At 34.1% G+C, this 25,925-nt stretch overlaps 1 long non-coding RNA gene across 5 annotated transcripts in view; it reads right to left on the minus strand.

The window, feature by feature from the left end:
- LOC143411601 (uncharacterized) overlaps nucleotides 1-25,925 on the minus strand; it is a 119,183-nt gene that overhangs the window by 33,805 nt on the left and 59,453 nt on the right. For 4 of the 5 annotated variants that reach the window (XR_013092876.1, XR_013092873.1, XR_013092872.1 and 1 more), the window contains 3 exons: nucleotides 18,251-18,369; nucleotides 2,723-2,907; nucleotides 196-231 (listed from right to left, as the gene is read on the minus strand). This is a non-coding gene — a long non-coding RNA (uncharacterized LOC143411601). The remainder of the gene's footprint in view (nucleotides 1-195; nucleotides 232-2,722; nucleotides 2,908-18,250; nucleotides 18,370-25,925) is intronic. The other variant, XR_013092877.1, reaches the window with a different exon arrangement.

The following is a 25,925-nucleotide window of genomic DNA, read 5'->3' on the forward strand; positions in this document are numbered from 1 at the left end:
TTCCATGTAAGTCCCCAAAGTTACTTACAGTTTTGTGCTGAGGGGATCATTTCATATGGCAGTTATTGCCCTCTACTAAAGTGAGTGTTGTAAGACCCTAAGACCCTCTGCTCTACATATACTTCTGTTTTCTGCATCCAATCTCAGTTCCTTTGCCACATGGCCTAAGCAACAGTGGTTTAAGTCAGTTCTCACCTTTTTTTTGGGCAGTTGTGGTATCAAAATTCACACCTGGAAAACAGTTCATAAAGCAAATCAAGATAGAAGGGAAACTGCTTTACCATAGAAACTGTTATTTGTTGGTTGAATTCCTGACTTTTGGCTAAACAGCAAATATAACAAACATGTCACCTACCCATAAAGCCAAACCAAAACCAACAACAATAGGCTTTTCAAAAAATATAATAAAGGATGAGGGTGTAACTCAGTGACAGAACACTTGCCTAGTGTTCCTGAGGTCTTGGGTTTGATTCAGTCAATGGGATTGAACCTAGCTCCACAAAATATGTGATGTACACATATATATATCTTATATAAACATACACACATATGAAACATATGTAAAAACTCTAAAGGTACATAAAAATAAATCCATATTCCATTACAAATATAACTTAAATGTTCTATCAAATAAATTCTACATATTTGATCCACAATTTTCATATACATATATATGTGTGTGTGTGTGTGTGTGTGTGTATAATTTTATATTTCTGAAAGCTTTTTTGGTATGACTTGGTTGGTGTTAATAAAATTGTCCAAACTGGGTATGTATGTGTAATCCTAGCTACTCAGGAGCTGAGGCAGGAGGATCAAAAGTTTAAGGCTAGTCTGGGCAACCTGGCAAGACCCTGTCTCAAAATAAAAAGTGCTGGGGATATAGCTCAGTGGTAGAGAATGTATCTATACAAATAATCCAAGATAGTGCATGGTAAAGCCTATTTCATTCAATAAGGTTGTTCCAAGTAAACACAAACATTGACAGCATTCCATTGATTTTAAAGAGTTCTTTAAAAACTGTAGCAGGTACTAAATACATTTTTTTTGTGATTATGGAAATAGTGCTTCTTAGGAAATATATAAGTTTTAACCAGTAAAATTTTATCTTGAAAAGCATTTATTATTCAGTGGTAAATGGGATTGAACCCAGGACCTCACACAAGCTAGGCAAGCTCTGTACCACTGAGCTATATCCCCAGTCATTATTTTGTGTTACTGGGGATTGAAATCAGTGGGGTTTTTCCATTGAGCTATGTCCCTGATCCCTTTTGTTTCCTAATTTTGAGACAGGGCCTCACCAAGTTGCTGAGGCTGGCCTTGAACTTTTGCCTTTTTTGTTTTTTTAAGAACAAAACAAAATAAGGATTGAACCTAGGGGTGCTTAACCACCGAGCCACATCCCCAGCCCTTTATTTTCTTTTAATTTTTATTTTGAGACATTGTCTTGCTAAGCTGCTGAGGCTGGCTTTGAATTTGCGATTCTACTGCCTCAGCCTCCTGAGCCCCTGGGATTATAGGTGTGTGCCACCATACTGGTGGTGAACTTGAACTCCTGCCTCAGCTGAGACTTCAGATATGCATTAAAGTTTTTTTGGGGGAGTGGGTGGGTGGGGATTAAAAATTCTTACCTACATCTCCAATCCCCTCCCCCTTTTTAAAAATTTGAGACAGTCTTCACTGATTTGTCTAGGTATTTGCCTAGGTTGACCTCAAATTTGCAATCTTTCTGCTCCAGCCTTAAAATGTATCTTTTTTAACTTAAAGACTTCATCTACTAACACTTCCTATCTTCTCAAGGACATACAAATAAAGGCCAATAGATAACAGTTCACAGTATTTCACATTTTATTGGAAAGCTTAGAAATGATCAATTAGATCATTCATGGCCCTCAAGTGGGATATCAAAATACCATACTCATTATTCATTCCCTTGCCCATAGGTTTCAGGCTTTGGTTATTGTTTTGAGGTGCTGAGGCTTAAAATCAGAGCCTAGGATGTGCTGGGCAAGCACTCTATTACTGAGCAATACCCCCAGTCTAGTTTCTGGCTTTGGTTCAAAAACAAAACAAAACAAAACAAAAGGAAAAAGATACTTTAAGGTATTTATGACTTGAAGCATGAATGTTAGTAGGCAGGACAGAACATGAGGAACCCTGGTTAAGTGATGTAGTAAAAGTTGGAGAACTCCTACAGTACCAAAAAAGAATCTAGGTATTTTTGTATCTAGCTAGCTGGTATTCAGCCTTTCTAGAATATACTATTTTACTCTAAATGGCATTACTGTTGATTTTCAGCAATCAATGTTTATTTATCAAGCACCCACTATGTTCAAGACACTATGCAAAGTTTCTAGAGTATTACAATAAGAATACGACAGTCATTTTCATAAGGCAATATGTATTAATTGTTCTAAGTACAGAAGCATAAAAGGGAGAAATAGCATTTTGGCTAAAGAAGAAAAGAGAATTGGGAAAATTTAATGTAGGAGGTAGATGGCATAAGAAGATTTAGCCAACTGAAGATGAAGGAAAGGACATTTTAGGAGAAAATAACTTGAGCTAAGGCTTGGATCAAAATCAGAGAGAGGTTTGGAAAAGGCTCATTTCTTTGGCTTAACAATTATTGTAATTAGATCACAGACAATCCTATAGTGGTAATTTATCAAAAAAGATCCTGGATAGAATTTTGGCTATGCAACCCTTTCCCCTCAATATTTCTTACCTGATTTGGTAAGAGCCACAGACTTCCTAAATCGTTTAGGGTAAACTTGTATTATTTAAGCCTGTTTCCTTTCAATTATTTCTTACAGGCTTTTTTCTTCTTCTTCTTCAAAGCATCATATCTTGGCTCTTGAGGGGCTGCAGGCAATCTGAATACTTGTTTTCTTTGATTAGAAATGAGAGCACCTTATTCAAAGGAAGGAAAACAATCTCAAACATGGTTATATTAATTTCCCTACCTGTCCCTGAATGCCCACTCTATTCCTTCATTCTATTGTATGTACTTTACTTCTTCCTACTTGATCACTCCTTGGCTCATGTTATTTTATGTTCTTGAAAGTCTATCATTCCTTCAATTCACCTAATCAATCCTATCCACTTTTTAAGCCCAACTCATCCTTTACCTTCTCTAAGAAGTCTTCTCAGACTAAGTCCACATTTCTTTTGAGTTTCTACTATACTTCTAAATTGCAAGATAGTTTACATTTTATTGTTCTCTAGTTGTTGCTTATATGTTAGTACAACATTCTCACCTAGGGTAAAAGTTATTTGCCAGTAGGCACCATCTTTATGTTCTATAGTGAAGTACTGGGCATAGAATATGTCCTTAATAATGAAGATTATCTCACTTGAAAAATGCAAACAGAAAATAAGTAAGACATTTAAAAAAAATAGTTTCTTAATTGTAGACAGACACAATACCTTTATATTTATTTATTTTTATGTGGTGCTGAGGATCGAACCCAGTGTCTCACACATGCTAGGCCTGTGCTCTACCACTAGCGAAAACCCCAGCCCCCAATAAGATATTTTAAAGTAGTATTTTAATAATTGTTTTGATGAAACTATATTCTCAGAATTTAAAACCTCAAATTATCATATTAAATAAATTTATATATGAATAACTGTTCTACTCTATCACTTGTAATAACAGCCATGACCTAACCAGTTTTTTTTTAATGGTACCAAGATTGAACCCAGGGGTGCTTTATCATTGAGCCCTATCCCCAGTCCTTTAAAACACACACACACACACACACACACACACACACACACACACACACGTATATAGTTGTAGATGGACAAAGTATCTTTATTTTATTTATTTATCTTTTTGTGGTACTGAGGATGAAGCCCAGTGCCTCACACATGCAAGGCAAGCGTTCTATCTCTGAGCTACAACCCCAGCACCCCCAGCCCTTTTTGAGACAGGGTCTTGGGTCTTGTCAAGTCGTCCTTGCTGGCTTAAATTTGTGATCTTCCTTACTTAGTTTCCAGAGTTTCTGGGATTAGAGGCACTGGCACTGTATACTGCTCAGTAGTTTATCTTGATAACCCAATCCTCCCTGACTCCATTTCTGGTGGAAGAAATTTATTGCTTACAACCAATAAGTTATAATTGAAAAGGGTTATAATTTGAATCCTTTAAAGTATATATCTTCCAAATAAGCAGTGAAATTATGAATACAATATAATTTCATTCACTTTGGAGTAAAGTGAAATTTGGCTTGATAAAGGCTGGAATTCTTCAAATTGAATCAATAGTTAACCTGAATTAATCACTTGCATTTTTTTCCCCAGTATTGGATATGGAACCCAGCAGCACTCTACCACTGAGCCACACCCCAAGCCTCATTTCTTTTTTTGAGACAGGGTCTTACCAAGTTGCCCAGCCTGGCCTAGTAACTTGCATTCTACATTTTTTTAAAAGTATATTTTAACAAAAAAATGCGGGATGGGATTTAGCTCAGTGGTACAGTGCTTGTGTAGGATACATGAAGCAATAGTTCAATCTCCAGCATCACCGAAGAAAGAAAAACATGTTAAACACCCTTGGCGCTACGGAGCTTAAAACACATTTAGCACAATTCTTTAACTCCTATGTCTATAGCATATTACATAATACTTCATAAGACTTGATAAGATCTTTATAAGGCCCATTGATATTTAGCATACTGCTTAAGAAAATATACTAAAATATTGTAATTTTTATTGTTTTAGAAAATTGAATATTGATTTTAAACTTAACTAAATTATTCAGTACTTCACATTTCTCCATTACTTCAATTACATGATTTGTTTGACAAAATTTTCAAATGTTTATTTCTTACTATTTTTTCATTTATGTTGCCTCTCCAAATTCTCGTAGGGGAAGTTTTCTTTTTTGTTAAGGAAACCTGGTCATGAAGTCAAGGTGTCAACATGACAAAGGGTAAGAAAAACAAAATGTAGGTTTTTCTTCTTTAATGGACAACTTAAATATAATTTCCATAATTTTATTGTGATACTGAATTTTCCAAATATAAGATTTCACTTTCCTCTTTTTGTTTTTTAGTGCCAGGGTTTGAACCTAGGGGTACTTAATCACTGAGCCCCATCCCCATCCCTTTTTACATTTTATTTTAAGACAGGGTGTTGCTAAGTTGCTTAGGCCTCACTAAATCGAACTGGCAATCCTCCTGCCTCAACCTCCCTAGCCACTGGGATTATAGTTGTGCGCCACAGCACCTGGCTCTCCTTTGCTTTTGTAAATAATGTCTGTACTATTTGCAAAACTGATATACTGGAGGAGGTTGATTCTCTTCTAGGATTATAAAAACTTGGGACATGACAGTCAAGTTCAATCTCTCACTTGAAAATATAGGATTAGAGAAAGAAATTTTCTTGCAAAGACCTCACAACTAACCAACAGTAGAAATAATTTTCAAGTATTTGAACATGGTCATACTTAACTTCTTTGGGATAGAAACAGTGTTACCTTCTATTTACATTCTCATTCCCTTGGAAGAGTTATCAAGCTATCTATATTTCTTTAGCATAATACTCAAAAATGACTTTTATTATACTGCATTAGAACTGTTTATACTCTTTATTTTCATAGCTTCTAAGCCAATGACTTTTCATACATGCTGTCTTAATAAAATGACATTGAAGAGACAAGAAAAGTGCCTCTGAACGAAGGGACTTGTTAGATGAGTTGAACAGCTGTACACACATTACTGAATGAGAAGCAATGAAAGTAACTGTCTGAGACTTTAAAAGAGGACAACTAACAAAAAATAACATATGTCTAGAATCAATCTAATGGAACTTTTTTTCACTTATTTTGCATATTATTCTCAATTCTTTAATGAATCCTAATTCCAAGTTATTTCTTTAAACTTTTCTATATTAAAGCATTTTTCCCTAATAGAAATAAGTAAGTAACAGAATCAGATTATAGCTGGTACACTGGCACATTCCTGTAATCCCAGTCACTCAGGAAGGTGAGGCAGGATTCCAAGTTTGAGGTCAGCCTCCGCAATTTAGTGAGATCGTATCAAATTTAAAAATAAAAAGGGCTGTGGGGATATGGCTCAGTAGTAACATGCCCCTGGGTTCAATCCCAGTACTGCAAAAAACAAAACAGTGAACTTTTTTTTTTTTTTTTTGGTACCAGAGATTGAACCCAGGCACTTAACTACATTCCCAACCCTATTTTATATTTTATTTAGAACAGGGTCTTGCTAAGTTGCTGAGACTGGTTTTGAACTCATGATCCTCCTGCCTCAGTCTCCCTAGCTGCTGGGATTACAGGTGTGTGCCACCATGCCCATCTTGAATTTTCAAAATTATTCTTATCATCTTCGTGTGTGTGTGTGTGTTGGGAGGGTTACAGGGATTGAATCCAGGGGCACTTTACCACTGGGTTACAGCCTTTTTTGAAATAGAGTTTTGCTAAAATGCCTAGGCTGGCCTCCAACTTGTGATTCTCCTGCCTCAGCCTCTCTAGCTGTTGGAATTACAGATGTGTGCCACTTTGCCCAGCTTGAATTTTCAAAATAATTCTTCTTCTTCTTCTTTTTTTTGTACTGGGGATTGAACTCAGGAGCATTGGACCACTGAGCTGCATCCCCAGCTCTATTTTGTATGTTATTTAGAGACAGGGTCTCTAAATAGGGCTGGGTCTCAGTTTGTTTCTTAGCACCTCGCTATTGCTGAGGTGATCCTCCTATCTCAGCCTCCCGAGTTGCTGGAAAAAATAATTATTCTTATAATCATCTTCTTGTGTGTGTGTGTGTGGTAAAGGGTTTAAAGGGATTGAATCTAGGGCACTTTACCACTTTACATTCTTTTTTGAAATATGGTTTTGCTGAATTGCCTAGGATGTCCTCAAACTTGTGGTCCTCCTGCCTCAGCCTCCCAGGAAGCTTGAATTACAGGTGTACACAACACCACCTGGCTTCATTTCACTATTTCTATGAGAAATCTCTTCAACTATGAGAAGTTGAATACAAAAATACTGTATATTTAAACACCTTTAAAACAGAGGCTATAAGACTATGATAGCTGGTAAAAATTTAAAAAATTCTTACTTACCTTTAGAAGTTGCTATGTTAAATTAGATTAAATCACTCGATATGAATTAGATAATAATAGCTATCAGATATATTTTCAGTTTAACATTTTCCTTATATATGGAAGGATATGTTAATTTAAAATCAGTAGATACCAATTACATTTTATACACAAATGGAAAATTATGAAAATTTAAGGAGCATAATTTCATTTAAAAATTATAAGATAGGACATGAAACAAGATAAAAAGCAATCTTGGCTAAATAAAGGAGTTCTCAACTACTTTAGGCCTCTCTATGGCTAATATTTATGCAGGTTTAGATTGAGGACAAAATTATGAGATGATCTCATCAGCCATTCTTCTACCTCCTTTGACAAGTCTTGGGATAAATTCTATTATGCAATTATCTATCTAAAGCAAATTAAGTGTAGACACAGTGCCATGAGTTGTCTTGATGTCAAAATCTTTTTCTATTTCAACAAAACCTTGGGCTTCTAATTTTCTAAAAATTAGGTTACCAAGTGCTATCCAACAGTGAGCACTTAGTTTTAGAAAACTACAGAACTTAGTTTTAAAAAAAAAAGATAAAAAATTACCATCCAAATATTTTACCGATAGCTAGCTAGATCATGCCTGATTTCACAAGAATTAAGTATGAAGAGCAACAGAGGCCACGATGTGAAATCAATTCAAGGGTTTACATACAAACACAGGGTTAAAGTTGGAGCTTCAGTTAATACATTTGTGTCCTTAAACCAAAGCAGAGTCAAGAAACCAGATGGTTTCCAAATGCAAGTCAAAGTGTCTGAATTCTATGGATGTATGTAGGCAGGCAGAGTTAAGTCTAGAAAATCAGCAAGATCACAAATACAGTGCTAGGAAAAGGGGTCATATTCATACTCTATAATCCTGTTGGGAGAAAGTGAAAACTGTTTATTGATTAGGCAGAAACACACAGGAAGCTATAATCTACTGTTCTGGTTAGATTCTTACCCAAAAGTCAATGTGAATTCATCAGTCTAAGCAAGCTTGATTTGGATTTTGAAGCACTCTTAAACAAGGATAAAGAAACCAAAGGGTCACCTGGGTGCAGTGGTGCATGCTTGTAATCCCAGCAGTTTAGGAGGCTGAGGCAGGAGGACCACAAGTTCGAGGTCAGTCTAAGTAATTTAGCAAAACCCTGTATCAAAATTACAAAAAAAAAAAAAAACAACCAAGGGCTGGGAATGTAGCTCAGTGATAAAATACCCCTGGGTTCAATACCCAGTACAAAAATAAATAAGTAAATAAATATAAAATTACAACAGATATAATTTGTTATCTAGGAAGTAAATAAGCTTCATGAAATTTATTCAACTATTATCTCAATGAAAAATGACCCTTACAAAGACTTGTTTCACACACATAAAACAATATTGCTTGACATGCACCATTTCATATTTCTCATTTTTTCTGATCTTTCAATAAAACTGTTGGTGACCTATAAACTTGACTTAAATGAGCACTGTGGAATTCCACCAAAACAACATAAGTTTCTGGCTACCTGACCAATGAGTTGCTTTTGAGTAGCCATACTAATAGTGACATCTAAGCATTCTATTAAATAAGGGAACTAAGATACTGCTGAGTGTTATGTGAGGTTAACAGCTCTATTTACTACACTAGTCATTAAGTAAACTAAGGTAAAATAGTTTGGACTCAAACCTATTAAATTTACAGGCTAGGAGAGAAATATGGTAGAACATAATCACAACATAAAACAAGAAGTAGACCTTCTAAGTGTGATAATGCAGAAAAGGGAGCTATTTGTTTGTAAAGGGGAACATGTTGCTCTTCTGAAATAATATGTAAGAAAAATTCTACAGAGTGCAATGAGAATTTGCTATATTCCTTGGAATTACTGAGACAGAATGAGATTAGTAATGATTAATCCTTTCTAATCCTTTATATTGACATGAAACAATATGGTATATCTAAGAAACAAGGTATACCTAAGGTAAGTTTACAATTTAAATGGATTGTCTGTACCCTTTCAGTTTCAAAGGCCTATTTTCTCTACTAGATTTTGGTGAATTTCCAAAAAGGGACAGTATGTTCAAGTGAGATGATATTGGTTTGGTGCATCAGTTAAAAACAACAAACTATGACCTATAGATTGTATACACTTATTCTGGACAGTTGAACAAAGGTAGTTTCTTACAGGTGGACTATGCGATTACATGGCAAGATCTAACTGAATTCATTTATCTGAATGTATAGCCATGAACCACAAATACATATGAAGGACATGGACCTATATATAGAGACCATCCCTAATGCTACTGAAATATTCTTCTAAATGTACTTCCTTGGCAATGGGTCATACAATATTTAAAACTCGTGCTTGGTTTAATATTTCCATAACCTATTTTAAAAAGTTGTATGCTGGGCATGGTAGCATACGCTCATAATCCCCGTAATTTGGCTAGGCTAAGGCAGGAGGGTCACAAGTTTTAGGCCAGACCCAGCAACTTAGTGAGTCATAAATAAAAAATAAAATAAAAATAAAGAGGTGGAGATGTAGCTCAGTGGTAGAACACAGGGGGTTCAATTCCCAGGAGTAAAAATTTCATTGTTACTAGTCTCTAATACTTTTTTCTTTTTTATAAAAAGTTCTGGAAAGTCAATCTCACTACCTCCATTGATTTCTCTTACAATCAAAGCAGTCAGTAAAGTATGCAAAGACGTGGGCTATTATGATTGGAATAAAGTAAGACAATGACCTAAAACTCAAAGCACCTTGGAAATTAAAAGTGCTACCTAAAGAAAGGTATCAATATAATTTTGTGCAGTTTACAGCTTTTTATGTAGTTGCTTCCCTTTCCTCTTGTTGGCTGTGAGACAGAAGCTGCAATGTAGCTCATGAGAGCTCAAACTCTACAAACCCCTTGAGCCTGAATCCCAACTCCCCCAATTACTAGTTATGTGATGCTGGCCTGCATTTCCCCGTGACCAAACTTCTTACCTATGACAGATAATAATACAGCTCTCTCATTGGGTAGTTGTGAGAAATAAGTTAACAAATGTAAAGTGTTTCTGGTAAAGGAACATATTAGCAATTATTTCTATTACTAGTAGATGTACCTAAGGCTTGAGTAGTTTTCAACACATTTATGAAAAAACAACCTTATCAGGTAGGTATTGAAAAGTTTTGAGTCATTTTCACTAAAACAACACTCAAACAGTAAAAATTTACTGGCCTATTTCCCAGAGGAACAAAATAATATTAACATGTGTCAGGGATATATTCATTAAATGTGTTTACAATTCTATCAAGAATCTCATAATTTTGAAGAGTAGCAGGGTAAGTTCTTGAACTATAAAAACTATGGAGCCTGCACTTAAAAATGTCATAAAAATTATGCTCTCAACTGAGATATAACATTATTTAAGTCTCAACAATGTGTTAGTCTGAAGACTGGCAAAGACAGAATGACTATTTCCTGCTGGAAACTAGACCCATCACCCATGGCCAATTTCAGATTTGAGATTGATCTTCCCAGGAACACTCCATTTAAGACTGAGCACCTGTTATATGCCTATTAGGTTGAGAAAAGTGCCAACTGAATTTAACCTCTGGAATATTTTACGGGGAGAAAAAAATCCAAGAGGGGCAATCCTAAACAGAAGCTATGGCTTCTTCTTTTTTGGGGTACCTGGGATGAAACTCAGGATTCAGGGGCACTGGACCACTGAGCCACATCCCAGCCCTATTTTGTATTTTATTTAGAGACAGGGTCTCAATTGAGTTCCTAAGCACCTCACTTTTTGAACTCACAATCCTCCTGTCTCAGCCTCCTGAGCCATTGAGATTATAGGTGTTCGCACCTGGTGGCTTCACAGTCTTATTAATGTCTAAACGACACTATAACTCAATTCTCTCCAAAACTACGATTAAACAATTTTGGTGAAATTGATTCCTTCCCTCTAAGCTAACTCAAATTCTTTACCTTTATTTTCCTTGGAAGTCTGAAGAGGAAAATTACTATTTAATGATCCAGTTCTACAATGGGATTCCCAACCACCCCCAAGGACACCTTTTTGAAGACAAATACTAAATTTTAAAAGCTTTTGGAAATATTTAAAAATTATGTTCTTAGCACAATATTTTCACTATTTCATGTATCTCAAAGAAATGTTGTTTCCATAAACCCTGAACTTGTGACTACCTTCCTAAGTATCAGTTATGCACATCTCCAGTAAAAATTGTTTAAAAAAATCCACAATTTTTCTTACCATTTTTTTTAGTTAAATTGTGCTTTAGGTATTTGGGGGTGTAGCTCACTGGTAGAGTGCTTGTTTAGTATGTTTGAAGTCTTGGGTTGAATCCCCAGCATTCCAACCAAACCAAACCACCCATAAAAATAAGTAAAATCCTTTAGGACAAATGCTCTACATTTTTCAAGGAAAGTATTTGTCCCAGTCCCAGTATTTGCATTTCAAAAGATGTCCTTTCAATCTTATTGTTTTTCTTATTTCATTAATTTTAAGGTTAAGCACACTTCCAAAATGTCTACTCCATAACTGGCAGAAAACTTATAGTTTATATCTGCCTCTGTCAAAATTAAAACCCTTTTGCCCTCTAGTGCAATAAATAACCAAATTTCAAGATTTTCTTTTTTGAAAAAAGCTTTTTAGTACTTTCAGTCACTACTTATATTTGAATAACTCTTATGTTTATTAGGAAATAGTAACAGTTTAACCTGAATAAATGAAACTTTCATGATAATTTTGAAAAATTTGAAATCTACTTAGACTCCAAATTAAATTCTCCAACTTGATTATACAGAAACCAAGTATCCTTGAAAATAAGAGTACACTGTAGGAATTTTACTTAATAAATTCTTCCTAAGAGAACTATGTAGAACTTTCTAGAAAGAACAAGTCATTCATTTTTAAAGCTCAAATTTCTTGAATTTTGGAGGCATCTAAACACATTAGAACCACCAATTCAAAAATGATATTGAGGGACTGCAGTTGCAGCTCAGTGATAGAGGACTCACCTAGCATGTGTGAGGCACTGAGTTTGATCCTCAGCACCACATAAAAATAAAATAAAGATGTTGTGTCCACCAAGAACTAAAAAATAAATATTATAAAAATTCTCTCTTAAATAGAGGTATTGTGTCCATTTACAACTAAAAAATATAAATAAAAATATTTAAAAAACAATACTGATGACAATGTTGTAACTATTATGGACCACTAAACTTTTTTTTCTTTTAAATTAAAGGATAAAATGCCCACTAAAATGCTTATAGAAGTAGAATAACAGAGGATCTGATTGAAATCTGCATTACAGGTTTGTTTTTTGATAAACACCCCTCTTTCCATAGTCAGACTTTTAGACTTCTGAATAAGTTTATTAACTCAGTTGTTTTTCAAGTTAAGAGTTTTTAAATTACAAAATATTAAGTGAGAAAAATGGGTTGACACAATTTTTACTTACATTCTAAATGGGTCATATTGTGAGAAAAACGTGTTCACTATTAATAAGTCAAACATTCACTACACCATTTATTAATTTACAGTTTATAACCTTCCTTCCCCTGCTCCCAAAGTACTGGGGATGGATCCAGGGGAGCTTTACCCGTGAGGTACATCCTCAGCCTTCAAATGTTTAGACAGGGTCTAAGTTGTTGATCCTTCTGTTTTGGCCTTCAGTTGCTGGGATTACAGGTGTGTGACACCATGCCTGACTCAACCATTTTTAAGTTGAAATATACATAACTGATTGTCATTACCACTGATAAATATTTTTTGAAAAACCAAATGAGAATCCTACAATTCTAGAACATTTTGATGAAAACTGATATGATTATGGAGGTACAAAAGAAACTCAAAATATACAGGCGTTAGATTTCTTGCAATAAATTCTGAGCAGTACATTTCATTAATTTCTCCCACTCTTCCTATTTAAAACCTTTCAGTGAGTGACCTTCCTTGTCTCAAAACGCTTTTCAAACCATGGGAAAATACTCTTGGGGATGATATGCACGTTCTTATAAAATGTACTTTTCATATCCTCACATTTATTAAAATAGTAGGAAAAAATAATTTTAGTTGCACACAGTGGTGCACATCTGTAATCCTAGTGGCTCAGGAGGCCAAGGAAGGAGAATCATAAGTTCAAGGCCAGTCCCAGTAACATGGCAAGATCTTGTCTCAAAATATAAAAAAAATATAAAATAATAAGTGCTTATAACAAGTGGTAAAGCACCCTTGGGGTTCAATTCCCAGTACTGTTACGAAACAAAAACAAGATATTAATTCTAATTTGAAACACTTTTATATTATAATATGATGGAACAGTTAGTGGTATTTTATTCAAGTTTGCAGAAAAATTTGAACCAGAAGCATATTTCCAATTTTTTTGTACACGCTTTTTCTTATCCCTGGCACAGGAATAGATTTGTATTCTCTATAGTTTATTAACACAGTTTTAGAATTAAAATGTATTTACCTACACTTTTTTTTAATACTTACCTTAGAAGTTTTGGGGGCTGGAGGAGAAGGGGATATTTTTGATATTTCTTTGAGGACTTAGAATGCAGGGGAGGTTAACCACTGTGCCACATCCTCAGCCATTTTTGGATTTATTTTGATACAGGGTCTAAGTTGTTAAAGCTGGCCTCAAACTTGCAATCCTCCTACCTTAGCCTCCCAAGTCACTGGGATTACTGGTGTATGCCACCATGTCTACTAGATGAAGTTGATTTCAAATGATCTGATTTTAACATTATCTGTTCAGTTCCTCTATTTTAAGTTCTAAAGTTCCTGAGCATAGTATTATTCCCTTTTATAGATATCCAAAGGAAGTAATTGTGTGGTGGTAAGGCCCTTTAAATAACTTTTTATTTTTAAGGAATTCTCTCTCCCTTTGGGAAAAACAAAAAAACTTTCCACATCACAAAAACCATATGTGCTTATTTATAATCAAACAATAATATCCTTCCACCCCAATAAGTTTATCTCTTACCCGAGGAACCAGTGATAAGTGTAGCACATATTTTATTTTAGTGAGTGTGTTCACATTATATGATAACCTTTATCCTCTGTGAACAACTTTTTAGCTCATTAAATATTCACCTACATTATTTTAAACAGATATACAGTATTCTATTCAGCATGTTATTTTAGCAGCCTTTTATTACTGGGCGCTTAAATACATTTTTCCAATCTTTTAAGAACACTATAAAAAATACATGGAATACTTTTTACAAGAACATATTTATTAAGCTAAAATCATAAACATATCATAGCTGGCTCATACATAACTAACACACAAAGAGAAAAAACTATATCAACTCTATCACTTGACAAAATAAAGCAGTATATTAACTTTGTGACCTAATATTTAGGCAGGTATTTTGAAGTTGTCTTAGTCCATCTGCTTGTCTTCATTTTGTTTCTTAAATTTTTATTCATATTATTAGTACATTTAAAAGGTTAACATGTACAAATAAACGAGGCACAATTAATGACAGAAGTGTTATAGTCCTTAGGTACAATAAGGAACAGAAAAAGGTTAAGTTACAAATATAAAGCTGGATGCAATGATATATGCTGGTAATCCAGCTACTTGGAGGCTGAGGCAGGAAGATCTCAATTTCAAGGACTACCTGGGCAACAGTGCTATAATGTCTCAAAAACACAAAACAAAAACTATAGACATAAATTGTGCATACTATGAGAAGAATGGCTAATGCCAGATTGTCAAAAGTCAAGAAATACTTGGCATACATGAGAGATTTAACATTTAAAAAAGGTACCAGAATAATATGGGGGAGAACTAAAGTAAATAAAGTAGTATAATGGCATTAAAAAAAGGCACAGAAGAAGAAAAATGAATGGATTAGAATTAGTTCATTTGAAGAAAAAGTTAACTTAGAAAACACTGAGGTAAGATCATGAGATACCAAGCTAAGGAGTTTGAATTTTATAATATAGGAAGAGGTGTTTTAGCAGGTTAAATTAGTGGTATATACTAACGATGATGAAATTGTTAGACTGAAGTAATTAGAGGCAAAGAATTTCTCAGCTGAAAAACTGTTGAAGAAAATAAGTGAGAAATAATAAAGTACTTAATGGCAGTAGCAATTCTAAGGCTGGATGAATCAAAGATGACTGTCGTTTGGGTAGATGACAAATATGGACAAATTTAATGTCCCTTGGATCCATTAGCTTTGACTCCAGATAAACTGATGAAATGGAAAATAATTTGTGTCATCAAAGCAAAATTCATTAAATCCTGATAACCATACACATACCTATTAACCGTGCACATTGTTTGTACTCCAAATGGTCTCAGATGGAGGTTACAATCTTGAATCATATTCATAAGAATGTTCTGTACAATATGTAAAAGTTCAATAGGCAGAGGCACATATAACTATCAAAGTTGTCTCTAAAGAATTATGAAAAACTGAATTTTAAGATTAAGTGGTACTAGGGATTGAACCCAGGAGTGCTCAACTGAGCCACATCCCCAACCTTGTTTTTTTTTTTTTTGTATTTTATTTAGAGACAGGGTCTTGCTGTGTTGCTTTGGGCCTTGCTGAGTTTCTGAGGCTGGCTTTGGTACTCACAATCCTCCTGCCTTAGCTCCCTGAGCTGCTGGGATTACAGGCATTGTCCACCACACTTGGCTTTTAAGTTAGAATCTTGAACAGATGTAAGATCTGACTTTTATAGACTTTTTGATGCTATTAGCTACTATTCCCCTCCTTGGCTCATAATCACATAATACTTTCTTGCTGTTCCTTTACCCACAAAAAATTCATCAGCTTCAAGATCTTTGTTGCTTGTTATTTCATCAGCTTGAATGGTCTTTCCTGGAGATCATTTTATTTTGTTTAAATGTTATCTCTAGGAGATATCTTCTTACATATTATTTAAAACAGACTTCTCCTGAGTTATTGCATCATTTCCATATTCCCTGCTTTATTTTCTTCATAGAACTTATAACTGTCTGACAAATCACATAAAGTGTACCAATTTTCTATTCCATTAACTATCTGCTATCCTCAAGATTTTAAGTTTCCTGGGGCTGGGGATGTGGCTCAAGTGGTAGCGCGCCCGCCTGGCATGCGTGCGGCCAGGGTTTGATCCTCAGCACCACGTACAAACAAAGATGTTGTGTCCGCCAAGTACTAAAAAATAAATATTAAAAAATTCTCTCTCACTCTTTCTAAAAAAAAAAAAAAAAAAAAAAAAGATTTTAAGTTTCCTAAGGGCTGAAATTTGCTTTGTTCTGTGATCATCTTTAGCACCCAAATAGTAGAATAAATTTGTACAGCAATGTCAGTATTCCAAACCTACTTAACTATTTTTAATGTTGTTTTCAATATTAGCATTCTGACACTTCCAAAAAATACATGGAAACATAAAAACTGACATAAACCTCTGAAGTCCAAGTTAAAAATTACAAATTCTCTTAAGAAATGATGTACTTGATATCATGTGCATGTACAAATATGTAGCAACAAATTCCATCAGTATGTACAACTATAAATAAAAAAATGTGGGGAAATGAAAAAAGAAATGCTGCACTTAAACTTTATTTATACTATGGAACAGCATATACTAGACAAACTTCATTGTTTCATACTAATGTGGTATTTTAGTTTTTTTTTTTTTTTTTTTTTTTTTTGGTACCAGAGATTGAACTCAGAAATGCTTCACCATGGAGTCACATCCCCAGCCCCTTTTTAAAAATCTTTTTATTTTGAGGCAGGGTACTGCTAAATTGCTTAGGGCCTTTTTAAGTTACTGAAGCTGGCTTTGAACTGAAGATCTTCCTTGCCACCATGCTCAGTTCTAATCTTGTATTTTTTTAACTTTATTTTATTTATTTATATGCGGTGCTGAGGATCGAACCCTGGCCTTCCATGTGCGAGGCGAACACTCTATGGCTGAGCCCCAGCCCTACAATGTTGTATTTTAAAGTGATCAAGTAGAAGCATTCTCAAAAATCATTTGGAAATAAACTATGGGATGAGATACAGTTTCCATCTCTTTCTAAAGAGTTTTTTTTTTTTTAAATAAAAAGAGTTTTTAGTTGTAGATGGACACAATACCTTTATTTATTTCTATATGGTGCTGAGGATTGAACCCAGTGCCTCACATGTGCCAGGCAAGCACTTGACCACTGAGCCACATCCCCAGCCCTATTTTGTATTTTTATTTTGAGACAGGTCTCACTGAGTTGCCTCCCAAATTGCTAAGAACATCCATGCTAAGTATATAAAAGAAACAGTATACATTCAGTAGTAAGCTAATCAGGTCAAGGAACATTTAGTATAAAAATAACTTAAAAATTTTTTCTTGTTTTGGTCTGGAGGTGTATGTAGTTTAGTGATTCAATACTTGTTTAGCATGCCAAAGGTTCTGGGTTGATCCCCATAAAATACATGCATACAGAAAGAAAAAGAAATCAAATTTTCAGCAGAATATCTCAAAATCTGATGCTATGTATAAGATTGCTATAAATAATAAGATTCTTTGGGAAGTTTATATCTTTTCAAAATATAAAAGTCCTATCATATGAACACAATATTCAAAGTCCTATAGAATTAGGGAGGATCTGAAGTTATCAATATGCTAACCTAATATTCATGAAGTTTTTGCATGATTTCCATGTATTAATAATTAATAAATAAACCCAAGTAAAAATTATAAATGTTGCATTTAATTTCAACACAATAAAAATAAAAACCAGCAACTAACTAGTCATCTTACACAGTAATCATAACTTAAAAGATTTAAACATTCATTTTATCAAAATATTTTTCATTGCATACAGCCTCAAAAAATATTAGAGGGCTGGAATGTAGTTGAGTGGTAGTGTGTTTGCCTAGTATGAGGCACTGGGCTTGATTTTGAACAATGTTAAAAAAAAAAAAAAAAGGAGAAAAAGAAAAAAAAGAGAAAGAATAGAAATATCTGGATTATATTTTATAAAATAAACAAGGCGAGAACCTTAGTGCTGGTGAGGGAGTTAGTTCTGCATTAAAGGGGCTCAAGCTATTAGTAACAAGTTATAAAAAAAAAAATCCTTTGATAAAAGAAAATAAAACTTTTTAGTAGATAGGAATATACTGATGATCTCTTACTTCTTCTCTCAGATATGTGATATATCTAAATACTTACTATTGCCAAATCTATCTCAAAAATTTAGGACAATAATTTTTCTCCTTTTTGATAATACTCAATGAGAAACAACACTTAGAATAAAACATTTTCCATGAGGAAGGGATAGTAATATCCACCTGCAAAAGGAAAAGAAATTTTTGATTTAGAATGTCAACTTCTAAACAAATATATACATGAACTTAGAGATAAAGTATAATCTTGCAAATCCAAGTATGGCTAACATGTGCATATTATTAGTAATGCTACTCAGTGGCTTAAAAACACTTATAACTATAATAACAGAAGGAAAAAAAGGCAAAATTTGTCTTAAAGATGAGAGTTTTGTCTTACATTAAAGACTTTGCCTTCAAATTAGAATGAAAACAGAAGGATTTTACTCATTGACAATTCCTCAAAACCTGAAATATTTTTAGGATTTTAAAAATAGATAATTATTATTGGAAGTAATTCACCAAGAACTGCTTTTATTGTATATTTATTGTCTGGTTAAAATGGAAAGGGTAAAATGTTCCTTGAAGAAAAAACACAGAATTATGATACATTGCATAGTTACTTAAATTATACTAAACATCATTTTTAAATGACTTCCAATATAACAAACAGAAATATAAGGTAAAGAGTATTTTCCTTTAAATCGTAATTAAAGTATTTTGACTTATTTATACAGTTATAAATTAATAACTAAATTACAATTTGGTCTTACTCTGAAGTTAAATATTGGATATAAAAATGTACAGAAGATCTTCACATTTTCAACTCGTCAAAAATCTTCAGCTAAGGATTTAAGAAAACATTTTAGTAAAAACAAGAAAAAAAACAGTAGTCTATTATAAAGTTAAAGACATGGGATTTAAATTCTAATCTGTCATCTGCTGCTAATTAATTTGTTTCCTCAGCTACCCAATGAATAGACTGATCATATATAAGGTTGTTCCTACCTTTCAAGTTATGATTAGTGCATTTTGAAACTTAGATGTTCAGGAATTTAGTTTACATTTTTGATGTTTTTCCCCCTTCAAATTAATAATGAAATATTTAGAAGCATTACTAAAACTTATTTTAGGCGTGTGTGTGTGTGTATTTGGTACTGGGGACTGAATACCTGGCTGTTGAGTATGCTAAGCAAGACTTCTACCCCTAAGCTATATCCCCAGTCCAATAAACTTTGTGAGATAAGCAAATAGCTAACATAAGTTTTAATCAAGGGAAAAAACAATATTTGGCCTATCTTATGTCCATCAAAAAAATTTCTCTGATGCTCCCTAAAGCTTTATTTATTTATTGGTACCTGGGATTGAACTCAGGGGTGCTTAACTACTGAGCCACATCTCCAGCCCTTTTAAATGTTTTATTTAGAGACAGGGCCTTACTAAGTTAGTGAGGCTGGCTTTGAACCCATGATCCTCCAGCCTCCCAAACTACTGGGATTATAGATTTGCCACTATGCACAGCACTGCTTAAACTCTTTTGAAAGAATTTTTGTTTCCCCCCTCAATACCAGGGTTCAAACCCAGGTTCATGCCTACAAGCCAAACCCTTAGCCCTCAGGAAACTATTGATGCCATTTAACACAATTATTAAATTGCAATTAAAGCCAGCACTCCTTGTCTGTGGGTTCTGCATCTGTGGATTCAACAAACCATGGATTAAAAATATTTTTGGGAAAAATATATCTGCATGAATTTTTCTCTTCGTTCCTCTTGTCATTCCCTAGACAATAAAACTATTTACATATACACTGTATTAGGTATTTTAAGTAATAAAGAGATGATTTAAAGTATACAGGGGAATATGCACAGATTATATGCAAGATACTGTACTATTTTATATAAAATAATTGAGCATCTGCAGATTTTGGTATTCACAGGGGTCCTGGATCCAATCCCTAATGGATACTAAGGGTCAATAGTATACTATTTTAATAGAATTAATGCATGTAGAAAGTTATTATATTTTTACAGAATCACATTAATCATTATCAATAATGAAAACATTATCACTAAAACTATAAAAAAAAAAAACCACAATTGTAGAGTATGGCCAACCTTACTTCAGCAGCACAGTTAATACTGGAGATAATTTTAGAATCTTAACGCCAATATTTACGTGCTGCTAAGGCACTGTTGACATTACTGTCATAGAGCTATAAATAGAAAGAAATATATTTTCTTCGGAAGATCAGATCCTTGTATTTTTGAGGCAGCACAATATGGCCTGCACCTTTTCAAAATCCACAAACCATTATGTGCTGCTACTTTACTCCAAGGTTTTTTTTTTAAGACAAAAACAAAAACAAAAACCACACATTAGCACCTAAATAAAAAAAGAATCCTTTTAGAAGAGAATACATTTTAAAAATCCATGTTTAAAGAATAAAACATTTGTATTATGTGCATAATTAGTTGTTTTTAAAAGCTTTTAAGTAGAATAAAGTTTATTTCTACATCAAAATTTCAATAAAATCCTTCTATATGCCCAACACAGTGCTGTAATAGGAAACACAAAGATGATAATAGAAAAAGAAATGGATTTTCTTTTTTAACTGTGCCAACTTAATAAGGAAATACAGGTAAATATTCAGTAAAACTTCTCAATGTATTCAATATATTAAGTTCTTTTTTTCCGGTACTGGGAATTGAACCCAAGGGCACTTAACAACTAAGTCACATCCCCAGCCAGTTTTTTATTTTGAGACAGGGTCTTGCTAAGTTGCTTAAGGCCTCTCTAAATTGTGGAGACTGGCTTGGACTTGCAGTCCTTTTGCTTCAGTCTCCCAATTCTCTGGGATTATAGGCATGAGTCACCCTGGCTCCTATTTTTTCCTTTTATAAGTAAAACAGTTAATTTGTAAAAATTGATCTTCACCTTGATAAGAGCAGAATTTACAAATAGCATTTTGTTCCTTGTAGTATATCTTTCAAAAGAATGTTTATCAGGGTAGATAAGACTTCATGTCAAGAGAAAAACATGAAATGACATGCAAGAGCTCAGTTTCAATAAACTTAAGCTAGAAAAATGCAAATTCACTTCAAAGAAAAAGACCAGGAGTCACATAAAATACCTAATTCTAAATACAGTAAAAATATAAAAGCCCCAAATAAATCAAATTCTCCCTTAATGTTAGTTTTAAAAAAATGTTAAATATTAATTCTCAATATTTATTGCCATATTAAAATAATTATTCTGAGTTATATATCATTTGATATAATGATCACCTAAAATATGAAGCCTTGGAGATGTATTAACTTGGTATCCTGAAAGGAGATACGAAACAAGAAATACTGTAGCTGTTGATCTACCTATGCCTTACCTATTTCTACTCCATTCACCAGGCAAGAAAGCATATGCCCAAAGAGTTTCCACTTAGATCTAAGAATTACTTCTCTAAAGATTCCAAAAAAAATCACTATCTCAAGCCTCAATAACCATTTTCCCCTCAATTTTCTCATTAAAATGACTATGCTTGTAAAGCTACACTATTTTTATTACAGAATAAGGTTTATGTGCACAACCACAGCACTGATTTGTTCCTCCATTATAATATTTAGTTCTTTATACAAAGCACTGTCAAAAATTCCATGTTTTGTATTTTCCTCATTGTCAAAAGTAAATCTAACTAATTCCATAACTAAGAAACTAGTGCTTCACATATTTCTATTTTTGTCTCAAGTTTCTGCACATTTAAAAAATGTAACCAAAATAGATCTATTCCCAATGACTTGCAACAAATATATACATTTATCAATCACATAAAGGAAATTTATGCTTCCCTCATACCCATTTTCCAGATAAAAATTTAAACATATTTTCAAATATTATGTATACATAACTTTTTTTCATTAAACAAATATTTTATTGAATATCTACCATGTGCCAGGCACTGCCCTAGTTGTTATACTAGTTTACCAAAATATAGTCTCCTCTCAGTGTTGGCTAACCTTGTGAGATGATCTCAATAAACAAACAAATAAATAAAATAAAAGGGCTAGGGATGTGGCTCAATGGTAAAGCATCTCTGGGTCAACTCCCAGAATAAAAACAACAACAAAAACCCAACAAGAAAAAAAGAGTTTAAAGTCATTTATTAAAGTATAAGGCACAAAATCATGAAATAAGTTAAAAGGTGTTCTTCAAGACAAGAGACTGCTTTTTGTCTCTATACAGTATATATATACATTAAATAATCATTCAAAAATCAAGAATCAATTGGGTCATTTTAATTCCAATTCTTTTTTGCGTGTGTGCAAAGTCCATATATATTCAATTAACCCAAAAGCACCAAAATTGAAAGAAATAAATATAAATGTTCATGTTAATGTCAATGTTTTATAAGCTTTAAAAAATATTTCACAGGAAGAATGTTCTCAATACTTTTTAAAACTGTGGTTAAATACACATCAAAGATACCAATTTAACCATTTAAAGGTACATAATTCTGGGGCTGGAATTGTGGCTCAGTGGCACAGTGCTTGTCTCACTCGCACATATAAGGTACTGGGGTCGATCCTCAGCACCAAATAAAAATAAATAAATAAAATAAGTATTGTGTTCATTTACAACTAAAAAAAATTGCATAATTCTGTAGCATTAAGAACACTCATGCCAGATGTGGGTGGCATATGCCTATAATCCCAGTGGCTCGGGAGGCTGAGGCCCTAAAAAACTTAGCAAGACCCTGTCTCAAAATAAAAAGGACTGGAAATGTGGCTCAGTGGTTAAGTGCCCCTGGGTTCAATACCTGTTACTTCTCACCCAAACCAAACAAACAAAAAAACAATTACATTACTGTGCAGTCACTGTCACCCTCCATCTCCAAAACTTTTTCATATTCCCCAATACTGTGTCCATTAAACACTAACTGTCCATCACTCCTGACTCTTAGCCCCAAGAAATCTTCATTCTACTTCTATCTCTATGAATTTGACTATTCTAAGTACTTCATATAATTGGAATATAGTATTTGTCCTTTTATATGTGGGATTTTATACTACATATAACTTTTTCAAGGTTCATCTATGTTGAAGCATGTATCAGAATCTTTCCTTTTTATAGCATTCCATCTTATGTATATGCTATATTGTTTGTCCATTCATCTGATAAGACATTTAGGTTGCTTCTATCTCTTGGCTTCTGTGAATAATGCTATGAATAAAGTATTCCTTTGGTACATACCCAAAAATGAAATTGCTGGGTCATATGTTCATTCTGTTTTTAATATTTTTAGGAACTACTGTACTGTCTTCCATGGTGGCTACCCTCTTCTAAGATTTCCAATTTCTATACATTCTTGCCAACATTTACTTTTTCTGATAATAGCTATACTAAATTGGGAGTGGAGTAGTTATGTCCTTGTTGTTTTGATTTGAATTTCCCTAATGATTAGTGATGCTAAGCATCTTGCCTTTATTGGTCATTTGTGTGTCATAAGACACATTAGAGAAATGTCTATTTAATTCCTTTGCCAATTTATCATGCTTTTATTGTTGTTGACTTCTTTATATATTTTGAACACGAACCTCTTATCAGATACATAATTTGCAAACATTTCTCCTATTCTGTGGACTGCCTTTTCAGTGTGTTGACAATATCTTTTGATAAACAAAAGTAAAATCTATTTTTTGTTGTTGCCTGTGTTTTTGGTATCATTTCCAAGAAATAACTGCCAAGTCTGAAGCTTGAAGCTTTTCCCTTCTCCCCTTAAAAAAAAAAAAAAAAAAAAAAAAAAAAAATCACTGAAAATCTTTCAACTTTCTTTCAAGATCCCTGGCTGTTTCAGAGCTGGGTCAGAGCTCTTTGAACACCTCCATCTGTGGAGTGTACATAAAATAGCTATAATCACTATATCATTACCATTGGAAGTAAAACCCCTAATTTGTACATTTTTCCCTGGAGGGTGGGCCATTTCCTGTGGGGAATGGCTTAAGCAGCTTTCCCATAGGCCTGTTGGTTACAGATACCCATGCTCAATAGTCCATTACAGATATGAGAGACTGGTTCTGGAGAGTGGAGCTTATCCAGAAACACTGTCTGGGAAGGACTTTCCCTGTGGGGTGATTTAAATGTTCCAGGCTGGAAGGTGGAACAAGAAATGGATAATCCCTAAAACTCTGGGCTACCCTTGATGTCAGTAAACTGGGACATTTTCTCAAAATAAGGAGAGGATATTGCTTCCCCCAGCTTAGAGGTCCTAGGAAAATGGGATATAGCCAAAGGGTTCAGGTCAAGGAGAAATGCCATGACATGAAGATGCTGGGAGTATGTGTGTATTTTTCCCTTGTTTTTGTGTGAGTCTCACAGTTTCAGATCTTTTATTTTAAGTCTTGGACCATTCAGAGTTAGTTTTTGTATATGGTATAATTTAAGAATGTTGTTTTCCTTACATACAAAGTTAAACTAATTAGAAGTCAAACATTTCATATATTTCTAAAAGTTTTGATGACTCTACTCCCTAGACTTGTCTAAATTACAAATATACCATAACAATCAAGAAATGCATCATAAAAATATAACGTGTTATTAGCCATACATTTTTTCCTTAAAAACGTTTTGTCTTTTGCTCTTTTGTATTCTAATTATGAATATGTACCCATTATTCTCAGTGTTTACCCTGTGTCAATTGATAGGTAACAGACAGATATGAGCTGCGAGAAAGTGAGGTTAAAAGTATAATTTTATATAGTATGGGCCTATTGTGCTGAACCCTTCCCCCATGCTTGCCTTTGAAAAGCAATTTACTTGGGATCACTCTGAACTTGTCCTGGCTTAAATCAATAGGATTTGTTAAAATTTTCAGAAAACAACCTGTTATCTGCAGGAGAAATGCAGGCCAGAAGACTCTTCCCAGTCAGTAACAACACCACAAATTCCCTGAAGGCGGGAATTTTGTGACCTTTACACCATCCAAAGATTCAAGGACTAAGGAAGAAAGAATTTCACAGGTTCAGGCTCCTTCCTAGTCCCTGGAGTCTTCCTAATCAACTCAAAAGAGAGTGGGACTTTCTGGGGCCAACATCTGTATCTTCCTGATTTTAGAGAAGGGTTTCCAAATTCAGATAATTTCAAACCAGTTATAAACCCCTGGTTATATAAAAAATTTGCCATCCAGCTAGAGAGAGAGATCATTTGGTAGAGTGTTTGCCTCGCATGCACAAGGCCCTGGATTCAATCCCCAGAGCCACAAAAAATAAACAAAAAAAGAGTCAGAATTAATCTTGTCAGGCGTAGTGGTGCAGGCCTGTAATCCCAACAGCTCTGGGAAGCTGAGGCTGGAGGATCAAGAGTTCAAAGCCAGCCTGGCAATGGTGAGGCACTAAACAACACAGGGAGACCCTGTCTCTAAATAAAATACAAATAGGGATGGGGATGTGGCTCAGTGGTCACTGCCCCTGAGGTTTAATCCCTGGTACCAGGAAAAAAATAAAATAAAAAATTGCAGTTCCTTCTGGAGATAGTGGTGGGCTACTCAGTGGCCCATCCTGTATGTTTACCTCTCTTATCTCAATCTCAATTTCCCAAATAAACTGATGCTTGTTTCTTGAGCAGTTGTTCTTGACAGATCTCAAAGATTGGGTAGTCTTTAGGATCCTGAGCCCACTTTGGGTCTGCAGTTTGCTCTCACAGCAATTTTTTTTTTTTTTTTTTTTGAACTGTGGCTCCAGCCCATGAATCTGGA

Source organism: Callospermophilus lateralis, chromosome 12 (genome assembly GCF_048772815.1).
Source record: "Callospermophilus lateralis isolate mCalLat2 chromosome 12, mCalLat2.hap1, whole genome shotgun sequence".
In the NCBI taxonomy this organism is placed as follows: Eukaryota; Metazoa; Chordata; class Mammalia; order Rodentia; family Sciuridae; genus Callospermophilus; species Callospermophilus lateralis.